At 38.3% G+C, this 11930-nt stretch overlaps 1 pseudogene; it reads left to right on the top strand.

The window, feature by feature from the left end:
* On the top strand, window positions 1-6631 carry LOC146455607 (ATP-dependent helicase wrn-1-like; annotated as a pseudogene).
* The last annotated feature ends 5299 nt before the right edge of the window (window positions 6632-11930 follow it).

The following is an 11930-nucleotide window of genomic DNA, read 5'->3' as shown; positions in this document are numbered from 1 at the left end:
ATGTCTTCCATAGCCTTGATGTTTGGCACTAATCGAAGAGCATCGGAAAATGTTTACGAAAGGCAAGTGTCTGTGTGCATTACATACATGTATAAGGTATCTTAGTTACTACAATGCCCAACACACCACCCCCCTCAATCATTATGCAACAGTTGTTGATGCCAGTGAAATGGTAAACTGCCATTGATTAATCCATGTACACTTTCCAATAATGTACCAAAAGATTGGCTTGTTCCAATTCCCACCCCTCGAGGCAAAAAAGCCATTCAAATGCCCAACCAATACTTACTGAAATGCCTCTCCTGAAAGACAAATTTCATCTTCAGTCTTTGTCTTCTTCACTGTTCACGCTTTTCAGAGAAAGATATACTGTAATGACACCTTCAAACTTCATTTAAAGACCGTTTTGAACGCATTATTCACAAACAAAGGCAAAATTCTATCTTGGAAATCAATCAAACCGTGCAAGAACCAAAAAAAACTGACAGGCATATTACGTTAGAACAAGAGATAAATCTGGTTCAAATTCCCTACCCTTCCAAGGCAACGTTCAAATTCCCCCCTCCCTGGGCACGACGCACAGTCAAATGCCCAGAGTTTGCCCGAGGGAGAGGGGTGTTGAAGCTTCAATTTGAGTGGTACATTACTTAACAATGCTGTGGCCAGTATTTCATTTGCTGTTTTTTTTCCCGTTCTTTTATCAGACAGGACAGGAAAGAGGAATGGGAAACATCAAGGATTGGACAGACCATATCATTCAACATTCTTGGCACTGCAGCACTGTTTGCAAACTGAATCCGACAACATCAGATAAAGAGGCATTGAAAGTAATGAAAGTATCTCACCTGGTAGAGTACCAGTTTACATCATCCACCCATGTCTAAAATATTGTGGAAGGAATATAAGTTTCAGCCATTTTTGTGAGGTAATGATATGGTCATCTCTTCATTGGGATACAAAGTACATACAGTTTTCAGTGTCACCTAACTGGTTGACAATGGCTGCCTATGCCCGGGGGGGGGGGGGGGGGGATGTAATTGGGATTTGACGAGGATGGTTAAAATTGAGATTTTTGCCCATGAACTCTGGGTTAAGCAGTGTATTTTTTGACTTGGAATATACACTTGGTGAATGTCAGTACATAGTGAAGGATGAGTTGCGACTGCTATTACCAAGGAGCTGATGATAAATCTAGAAAGTCAAGGTTATAAATATTGTCACTCTTTGTCTTATCTAAAGTTGTGCTGCTATTGTAAAATTATGACAAAAACTTGACTTAAGGTCTTAAGGTCCAAATTTTTCTGTTTTGTTCACTCAGGTCATAGTGTTGGGGAGGTGGCTCATGACTGTGTTGCGGCACTGAAAAATTGGTTTCAGGGAAGGGGCATAAAGAATTCTTATGATACGTGGCATGGTAAGATTATAAGAAGGAATGAACCAACAATGTGTGGTTCTATTTATTTAAGAACAATGCACAAATTGTGATGCTTGTAGTTGTGACATGCGCCATTGCTTTCCACTTTGGGTACAAAAGGGTGGCAAGGGACATGAAGAAAATTTGCTCTAGTACTCGACGGGATGAGGGTATAAAATGGTTCACTGAACTATCTGACAAAGGTACATATATATATATATATATACCCTTTACGCACCTTATATGTTTATGTGTCCCTGTTACAGGAAAATCTGGCAGGGTAATGACGCGAGTGCTGACAACTCATACAACGTTTCGTGCCGTGAACTTTGTTTTTACGTTTACTTTTCGTGCATACGTGTGTTCTCTTCAAGCTGTCTGCCTTGGCTGTCACGTTTAAACTGCTCTCGTTTACTATCTCCACCTGAATTATGCTTATCTCCGATACTCCTGCTGCTTTATTCCGTTTCAATGTCAGCACCATCTTCTGGTTTCTCCATCCTCGTCCTCCACGACAGTAACAGTAACAACCGCAATGGTAACAACTTCACCATCGTCATCGTCAGCGCATCTAATTCTTGGACTTTCACTCAACCTCAAAATCTTCGTTTTGCTTTTCCCTCTTTTTCTTTTGTACGCACGTCGTCATTTCTGTCCACGCCAGCCACCCCTCACATCAAGTCAAGACTCCACAGCATTTGCACCAACATCAGCGCCTTTGCCATTACCTACACAGTTAACTCGTCCACCATCTTTGCCACCAAACCTTCATCACTTCTACATACAATTGATTGCAAAAACGTTGACACCTATAAAGCATAAACCATGAATGATGAGCCCAATTGCTTTATGGGTTTAAGTGTACTAAATTTACTTGCATAATATTCTATTCTCGTCCGACGACTGATGACCAAAATTAGTTGCACGTGGTGAATGATGACAACTGTCCAAGCTTTCCTTAAAGTCTCCAAGTTGGCCAACAAGGGCCAGTTTGAGTGATATACAATTGGCGATTTGCCTAAGTTCAAAACAGGCAATAAACTTAAGCAGCATTTGGTAGAAAATTATTCGGAAGAATTAAGTCAGCACTGTATCTTTTATTGCAAAGAACGAGAATAGTAAATTATTGATTATGGAAATGAGGTTATTGTTTAAACACCACCCACAAATCTGTTGGGTCTCATCGTTCAGGGTTTATGCTTTTTAGGTGTCAACGTTTTTGCAATCGAGTGTATATAAAAACTATTGTCTGTAGGTATGGCATAAACAGTGCCAGCAGTTTTTAGCCAATCAAAATTGAGATAGTGTCACCAATGCATAATTATAAGTGCTATTAGTTTTGGCTCCTTCTTTAAGGGCATGGTACAACTGCGTTGAGCAAGCCAAGACAAATCAAGATGAGCAGGAAAAGCTGGCAAAGGCATGTTCAGATTCAGAAGCTGATAATAAAATAATCCGATAGAGGTGATGTTTTTAAAATTGCAGGTGTACAAGAAAGATGATCTACATGTAGATGTAGTTTACAATGTAATGCTCAAAGTAGCACACTCATACAAATGGCATCAAGTTCTAAGATTGTATATGACTAATTGCACTAGTGCAATATCAGGTTAAAAAATAAATTGATATATAAATCTTTGCTCCTTTGCATGTAATTTAGAACTAATTTCGTTCTGTTTTGAAAGTCCAGGGAAAGGCTTCTTGATTGCTTTATATGAACCCCTAACATTTGCCCTTCAATAACGTAATTATATGCACAATGTCACATGTAAATCAATTATCCTTGGCTACATACCATTCCTGCTCCGATTGGGGTCACCACCTTATCGTGGTGGGGCAGTTTGCGTGTCTCAGTGACCCCTAGAGCTATGTCAGCGAGAGTCTTCCACTCCTGGTAGGGTCACCCACGCTGAACAGGTCAAAGGGTAGAGACATAATGATAATAACAATAACAATAATAGTTTATTGATATCCCTCTCGCAGCCTACACGCTGAATAACAAAGATGACAATACGACAATACGATCACAAGGTAGCATTTTGTACATTGAAGCAGCCTACTCGCTAATCCAACACTTCCGTGATCCACTAGAAGCTCTTGAGCTATTTACCAAGTACTTCTTCGCACATGACATGCTGAACTATGCTCGGATGATCCCTTTCTATTTGGCTGAAATGCATATGCTGGAAGAGTCCGATCCAGAAATCTATGAGGAATTTCAGCGAGGAACTGTGTTGTTAATAAAAACCCATGTGTGTCATTCTGTTTACTCCGCGCAGATAATGCACTTGAGCATGAAAATCACTCTATGAAGGTCTCAGGAGGACTGATCAGCATTACGCTAAACCCAAACGCTCGCTCAATGTACTTCCTGATTGCATCAGAGCTGGCACGACTAGCAGAGAAGGCAAAAGAGATGTCTGGTGTGTCAGCTTGTAAGACGGAGAAGCACCACCATAGCCTAAGCACTGCTGTACGGGCGCATCAAGAGAAAAACATTAAGCAGCTGACTACAAGCTTCAGGAACTTCACAAATCCTTTCCTTGATGAGACCTTTAGTCCAAGGCAAACCTCCAGCTGGAAACTTGCTCTTAAGTTTGGCAACATTAATTGCCAGCGTTCCGATTAGCAGAACATTGCTAATTTTCCGTCACAAGGGTCTTGCTGTCATCTCTGCGAGAACATACTCCAGGCATCCAGACTTCCTGTTTCCAGCTATTCTGCACTATTGGGAGCGTTACAGGGCAGAGCTTGTGAACAAACTGAGAACTCTCAAAGATGTGGTGTGGACTAGTGATGGAAGGTTTGATTCTATGGGGCATTCAGCAAAGTATGGGGCCTACACCATGCTTTGCACCACCATCATGAAGACTGTCATTTTGAATTAGTTCAGGTATTAATCAAAATATGCTGTTCATGTCTCTTTGTTGTGGAATTGTTTATCATTGGTTTCTGTATGCAAACCAACAGTAAAATGTACTTAAAAACTGTATCAATCTTGAAACACAGGGACTGGGGAAAACATCAACATCATTGCTCTTCTTTTTATGCAAGCCTACTGTAAACACAATCTTCCAAATACATGTAACTATACCCTACGAGCAGAGTCTCTTTGATCTTCCTAGATCAGTCGGGAAAAGGAGACTCTGCTAGCGCCTTTGACATTCTTTGAAGTGCTGCTCATTTGAGTAAATGGATGAGTCAGTCAAGTTTTGAACTCGTCGCACCGGTTTTCCCTTACTGCGCATGATCATTAGTTTAAATTGCTGACTTATTACCGTGCCCACGACCGCGATCGCACCGCTTTCGTTTTAAGTGTTTGAAAAAGCCGCAAATTCAGCTCCCGACAAGCTTCAAAAATTCGTCACAATTACTAAACATTATGAGCCTCAATCAAGGTCAGCATTTAATTTTCTTAGTGGCAACGATACGTTTGTATCTTTTCCAACCGGGCACGGTAAAGCGTTGATTTACCAGATCTGCCCGATGATTGCACAGGAACTTGCTTCAATGGAAACAATGGACAACAGATTTCCATCTGATCCGATGCTCGTTGTAATCTCACATCTAAATTCTCTCATCACCGACCAAATCAGTTCCTGCGAGAGAATGGGACTTAAAGCCTGCAAAGTCGAGTTGGAAACAACAACAACTCTCCAAAAAGCACGCGACTACCAGTCGTTTTATTTAAGTCCGGAGATATTTGAAAGTGAAGATGCGAGAAAACTGCTGCAGAAATACTGTGATCGTATCATTGGTGTTGTGGTCGATGAATCTCACTGTATCGTGCAATGGTAATGTTATTTTTACTTAGGATAAAGTTCTTTGTTAGGGTTAGAAACTGACCTTTCATGGGATTGCAACTCAGTTCATACCTTGCCCATTTATACAAGATCTGTTCGTTTTTGCCTTGATCTTGTACCCAGTTTCAAACAATTGTCATCCCCTGAGCAAAGTCTTTATCCTTATTGAAAATTCGAAGTACATGTAGACTTGCTTGAAATTTAGAAGATACAGTACACTTAAGTTGGTATAATTCATTCCATATTGGGTTTTTTTTCACATTGGAACTGGAGACAAAAAGGGCGAGAAGCCTTTCAGGGAATCCTTTGGAAATACTGGCCACATAAGGGGTTTCACAAGGGCACCCTTTCTTTGTTTGACTGCTCCAGCTAGTAGTCAGGTAAGGAGGAAAATTGTAAAATCCCTAAACATGAAGGACACAAAGGTTATAAGACACTCACCTGACAAAAAAAACCTTTACTATTCTGTTGAAAAGTGCTGCGATATTGAGGAGACTTTTCAGTCAATTGTCAATGTATTGCATGAGCAAACTGCACAAATACCAAAGACAATAATTTATTGTCGGTCACTTAAAGACTGTGGTGAGATCTATTCACTGTTTGATTCTCCTCGGATTGGCATGTACCACAGCAGAACACCAGAGAAAATAAAGGAGCAAGTGCTAAAATCATTCATGGAAGAGGATGGCAAATGCTGTGTTGTCATTGCTACAAGTGCTCTGGGAATGGGGGTCAACATCCAGGATGTAAGAAGAATTATTCAATATGGTGTTCCACATGATTTAGAAAGCTATCTTCAAGAGGTTGGCTGTGGTAGCAGAGATGGAAAACCTTGTGAGGCAATACTATGTTAGAGACCATTTCATCTTGCAGATTGCGATGAAGATATGCACCATTTTGTCAAAAATACTGACAAAAAGGTAGAAGACAAGTCATAATAGATTACTTTAAGGAAAAACCTAACGCACCTGATACAACACATGATTGTTGTGATGCATGTCGTGAAAGCTGTGACTGTAAAACCTGCAGTAGCGAAACAACTGTTTCCTGATGAAGAGGTTTCTGAACCACTGCCAACACTTTCAAGAACAGCGGAAGAAGACGCGAGGCAATTACTGCGTGAACTGCTTAAGGAGATTCAAACAAAAACAGGCCATGCCAGCTCTGTTTTTGGCTATGCTGAGCTGTCGACAGAACTTTATCAAGAACTTATTGACTCCATCTCAAGCAATTGCCAATATATTACCACCATTGACTATATTATGGATAACTTTCCCATATTTAACAGGCTAGTTGCTAAAGAAATTTTAACTATCATCGATGAAATTTTCAATGACATCGACGAGGGAGAATTTTTGATTGGCATGGATGAAAGTTTCATAAATGACATGCTGTTTTTAGATGTTGAAGAACAGGCACATCACAGTGACAGTGAAGAACTTGATAGTGACTACTACGTAATTTTACTGCTTGCCAACAATGTTACATGTATAAGCAGTTTGACTATGATTAGTCTCTTTTGATATTCCTGGAATAGTTTCAGCTTTTCTCTTTTATTTTTCTCTTTTATTTTTCCTAGCAGGTAAGGGAGCAGCCATCTCCCCATCCTTCCACTGTCAACATTTATCAGCTCATACACAATTACTCCTAAATTGTAAATAATTTTGTAAATAGTACCACTGTAAATTTTATAACCTTTTAATCTTTTTAAACCATAGCATTTTTTAACTCTTAAATTGTATGTATGTTCTTATTTGCTTATTAGAGAACGTTTTAGGGACAACCTCGTGTTTCCTTTTCATTTCCTTTTCATCAGTTTTCTTTTTATTATTTCTTTTAAAGACCCACGTTCATCCTAGATGCATTGCGCGCCGAAGAACAGTTTTCATAATTATATGTAAATCTTGCAATCTTACAAATGCGAGTTATTTCAATCTACTTCTGTCCTTGGTTTCTTAGCTTTAGTTGTTATCACGCTTTTCACTCTTAATCCATCGATTTGGATAAGTATGTTTACAATTTGGATTCTTTTTTTTTTGTATTTAATGTTTCAAAACAAAAGCAAATGGTTGCAAAGCATATCGTCTGAAGGTGGGCCTATAACACATGTATATATATAGATACTCAATTCTCAAGAATAAAAACTCTGCTGTTATTGTTATTGTTAATTTCTAGGAATTTAATTTCCAACACAACACAAGAAGAACTGTGAATTGACTATCGTCTAGGGAGAAAAGTACGGATGTAGAAATTACTTTTTAAGCTTTTACTCTGTTTACATAGGCCTGCGGGCACTTTCGAACTTGGGAGGGCGGTGACCTTCTTGCCAGAAAAAAATAAACTAAATGTTAACAATTCTTGTGTCTAATGAAACCAGCGCAGTAATTCTAGACATTTTTATTTACTAATAGTCAAAGTGCTTTTGCCCGAATCATAGGCTTTTGTAACTTTCTTTACCGCTCTACTTGCCGCCATCCTGTTTCTAAAGCCCGCTTATCAGCCTCAAGTTACTTGTCCAGACCAAAGTCTGTAAACTTGGAACAGCGTTTCTTTTTTTATATCCCAGTAACTGGTGAAGATTCAGTGAACAGGAACAGACCAGACCGAAAGTTTAAGGAGATCAAGGGTATAAGAAAGTTCCATGCTGTGAAATGTACCACAGAACAGGAGAAGATTTTCAAGCGACACCGATCCTACTATTGCCTTGACTGCTTGCTGGAAACTGGCAACCATTGTACAAATTCCGGTTGGGTTGATGACTGGGAAGAGCTCAGTATTGAAAGGGAAGCATGTCCAGCAACCACGAGACAAAACAACACTATGGAAGTGGCAACAGACACAGCGGTCAAAATAGCAGACCTAGTAGTAGAGGGGAGTGTGGTGGCAATAGCAGCCGATGCTGACTCCAGCTAAGACTACTATCTCTTGAAGGTGAAGTGTGATGGAGTGGAGGAGCTAGCAAAGGATGTCACAGATGACTTTGGCATCATTTACACGACAGGACAGGAAGTGCTGAGAACACTTTTTCCTCCGAGACAATTTAATTGATACGACTTACAAACTTGATGAACGCAAAGTCGCAATTGTTCAAGCAGCGACTGTAAGGCATATCTGTTCTGACCTTCATGTTATAAAGAGGGGTAGAAAGACAGTGTTTAGAGTGCCACTAGATCTGAATGAGGAGATATTAGCCTCTCTGTAGAACAAAAGATCTGTTTAAAGGTCAAAACATTTCATTTTTACTTTTTACTTGTACCAGTGAACACAAATTGATAATTTGTAGGAAAAACCACACCCACAAGGGATCATGGGTAAATTAAAAATTCAGTTAAAGAAGACAAAAGTGTAATATTTTCCCCAAAATCAGTAAGATTTGCACGTATGAGTTTCAAATAAACCAAAAGAAGTGATTATACCCCAAAATAAAAATTTTCATTATTTTCGTTATGTTACAGAAATGGGTACGGTGATTGTGCTACTCATCAAGATGTTAAATTGTTCACACTAAATTTCATTGGTTACATATGAATAGGCCCTTTTTATAATGTCATTTGACTACAATTACCAGAATTCATTTTATTTTTGCTTTCTTACTTAATTAACTTTATTAATGCCACTGAGGTTTAAGAAACAGCAACCCTCGTTTACGCAAGAAAGCAACAGGTTGAAGGATTCTGGCACTTAGTAAAATGTTGTCATTGTGCAACATTATTGTCCTATTAGAAAACTTTGTATTGTTAGAAATATTGAGGTTGCGTTGCAGGAACTTAGAATATACAATCAAGCAACTCACAGTTCTACCATATACAGGGGGTACATGCAATCAGTGTTTACTGATATAATTTTAGCATAATTGTTATACATAATTATATCTGTCAAAATGATTATATGAATGTCTATTATTTAAATTTTTCAAATGGAAAAAAGAATGCTCCATTAATATCAAAAACACTACACCTGTTTGACCAAGGTAACTGACCTGGAAGAAATCAGAAGAAAATTACAAAAAATGTTTTATGGTTCATATTATTGTATTGTATCTAACAGAGGTGATATTTTTAAACATATCACTGTAAATGGAAAGGTGAATGAAGTTTTCAATTCTCAAAATCAAAGTACAATGAATTAAGAAGTGAAAATACTTGAGTTGCAAGTTCTATGTACATTTAAAAAAGACTATATAATATTAGTAACAGAGTTCGGTAGTATTTCCTTGAGATAGTAAAAAAGTTTCAGTTATCAACATGCAGCCAGATAGACCCTGCCCCCCAATTCTCAACTGAGGGACATTCATTTTTATCCTATCATGTACACATAAATGAGGAACAGGTTACTAAAATTAAAAAGATTTGCAATAGTTCCCATCTCTTTTTTTTTCCAATAGACCTTTTTCATAAATGGTGGCCGATCAATTATTCTTTTGTTTACATGAAAATTAGCCTTACTAGCCTCGTCAGCATGTGCAAAATTCAAAAGAATTTTTACTCTGAAGTGAGGTTAGTTGGGCCAATTAACATATATTGAAAAGAATAAAAAATCTACCGCCATTTATGAAAAAGGTCTATTAATTTATTTTTTGTCAACAACAAGGACAGACATGAATGTTCAGGATTTATTATGAAGTATGAACAGAACTAAACCTATTGGAAATTGAACTATTAAACAAAAGGCCAGAAAGAAGCAATAGTTTAGTTTAGTTTCAGGTTTGGTTTTTTGGTTTAATGATGCTTGTTTTGTTTTGTATTTTTCCAGAGAAAAAAATTACCTGCCTGCGCTAAACAAAATTAAACAAGGACCCTGACTATAAAAGGACCTTTGGCCTGGCCAAGCCGTCATTCATTTATCCCCAGACACTGAGCTGTCAACATGAAATCCCGCTCTCCGCGACGGTGCTCAGTGCTTAGTGTCCTCAGTGGAAAGAGAGATACCTCTCGGCACTGTATTTTTCAGTTCTATAAGAAATATATAGTAAGAATCGGGTAAGAAATTCATTCAAAGATGATCGATGGTGCAAGAAAACGAATACGGGTAAGTAGAACTGGCCATATACGTCTATGGCGTTTATTATATACAAGCCGTGTCCATTTCGCGTTTGTCTCCTTGTCTGTACTTCATATATAATAATTATCGTGTTTCTTTTTAGCTAACCGTTGAAGTTTTCGAAGATGAACAACAAAATATCATACAATCGATAAGAGACACATCTTCGACTTGCGAAGCCGTATCGATGAAGGGTGTGAAGGGAAACGGTCAGTAAAATAAAATTTAGGATAGTAATAACACGTACCACTGTTCCCTAGTTGGCTGTATCTTTAGCAATTTCCGAGTATTAGAATAGAGTATTTTATTTGAATACATTTCGTACAAACACAGTCCATCAAAAATGTAAGGGAAAAAAAAAAGAGTTGAGTTCTAGAGCGGCTTTTTGAATTGCGCGCTTTTTCTTTCCAACAGAGGGAGAAACCCGATTCCAGTCTGCGGCTCGAAAATATAAAAGGTCACAGTGAAGGCATTCACCAAAAATCTATTGCGTTTTTAAATATCACTTCAAATACTGATTCTGTATATCCTGCATTTGCTAAGATATCATGATCTTGTTTTTTTTTTTTGACTGACCTAAAACTGGTACGATTTCTTTTTTTGTGCGGAAAGGTTGCAGCAATTTAGTAGCGGTAATTTCTTCTCTTGCCCTACTCGCCTTGTTTAGCTTTCATTGGTCGTCAGTGTTGTCACTTCTCCTGTGTTTCTTCCCGGGTTTCTTGTATGTTATGTATCAAACTTAAAAACACTGTTTGCATGTCTGACTGGCGATGCAGTCTTGTTTGGGGCCTGGATCATTTTATCAGATGTTCTCTTTTATTGCTAATAAAAGCTTATGCAGCTGATAAAATTACTGAGGATCACTCATAGTTTAATTTATTGTTCTTTTCTTAGTTCCTGGCAGACGATTCGAAATTCCGGCTGTCGCAGATGAAAATGGACCTACAGAACCAATACGTCTATTCCACCGACGTAACGATATTCAGGCCGCCAAAACTGGCCCTGAACCAGCAGAACCAGCTACTGAGGCTTGTAAACAGTGTAATTAGTAATGAACTTAGTGTAATTGTTTATTTGTACTTTAACGCAGCGTAATATATAGCAAATAACGTATAAATCACATTATACTATATCAATATTCCTTAAACTTGATTGTATTTTTTCGTATTGCAAGTGTTGTAAAGATTGTTAATATATTGTAAGTAGTGTAGATACTGTAACTCTTATAAGTATTGTGAGCATTGTCGGTATTGTAATTATCGTAAGTAGTGTTAAGTATTGTCAATATTGTATTCAGTTTCTCAACAGCTATTAAAAATTGCGCTAATAAAAAAGTTCTCCTCAAAAAGTGTCCAGTGCACTGTCATTTTTCCACCTGCTTTGGATTCATTATAACACTTTCCAATTAACCCTTCTGGCCCCAGTTGTTCAAAGGCCGGGTAACTTTATCCGCTGGATAAGGCACTCTTCAGCGTCTAAAATATACTTCACGTTAAATGTTGTCCAAGGTTTTTGTGCATTCCCCAACTAAGCAGTGGTGAGAGTGTGCATATTCGCTTGTGCACGAGCAAATACTGAAATCTTTGCACAGATTGAAACTGTCGGATAGTGACTTATCCACTGGATAAAGTTATCCGGCCTTTGAACAACTGGGGCCTGATGTTGCCGCTTTT

This window comes from Pavona decussata, unplaced genomic scaffold, assembly GCF_977016875.1.
Source record: "Pavona decussata unplaced genomic scaffold, jaPavDecu1.1 SCAFFOLD_272, whole genome shotgun sequence".
Lineage (NCBI taxonomy): Eukaryota > Metazoa > Cnidaria > Anthozoa > Scleractinia > Agariciidae > Pavona > Pavona decussata.
This window is presented reverse-complemented; position numbering and strand designations above follow the sequence as displayed.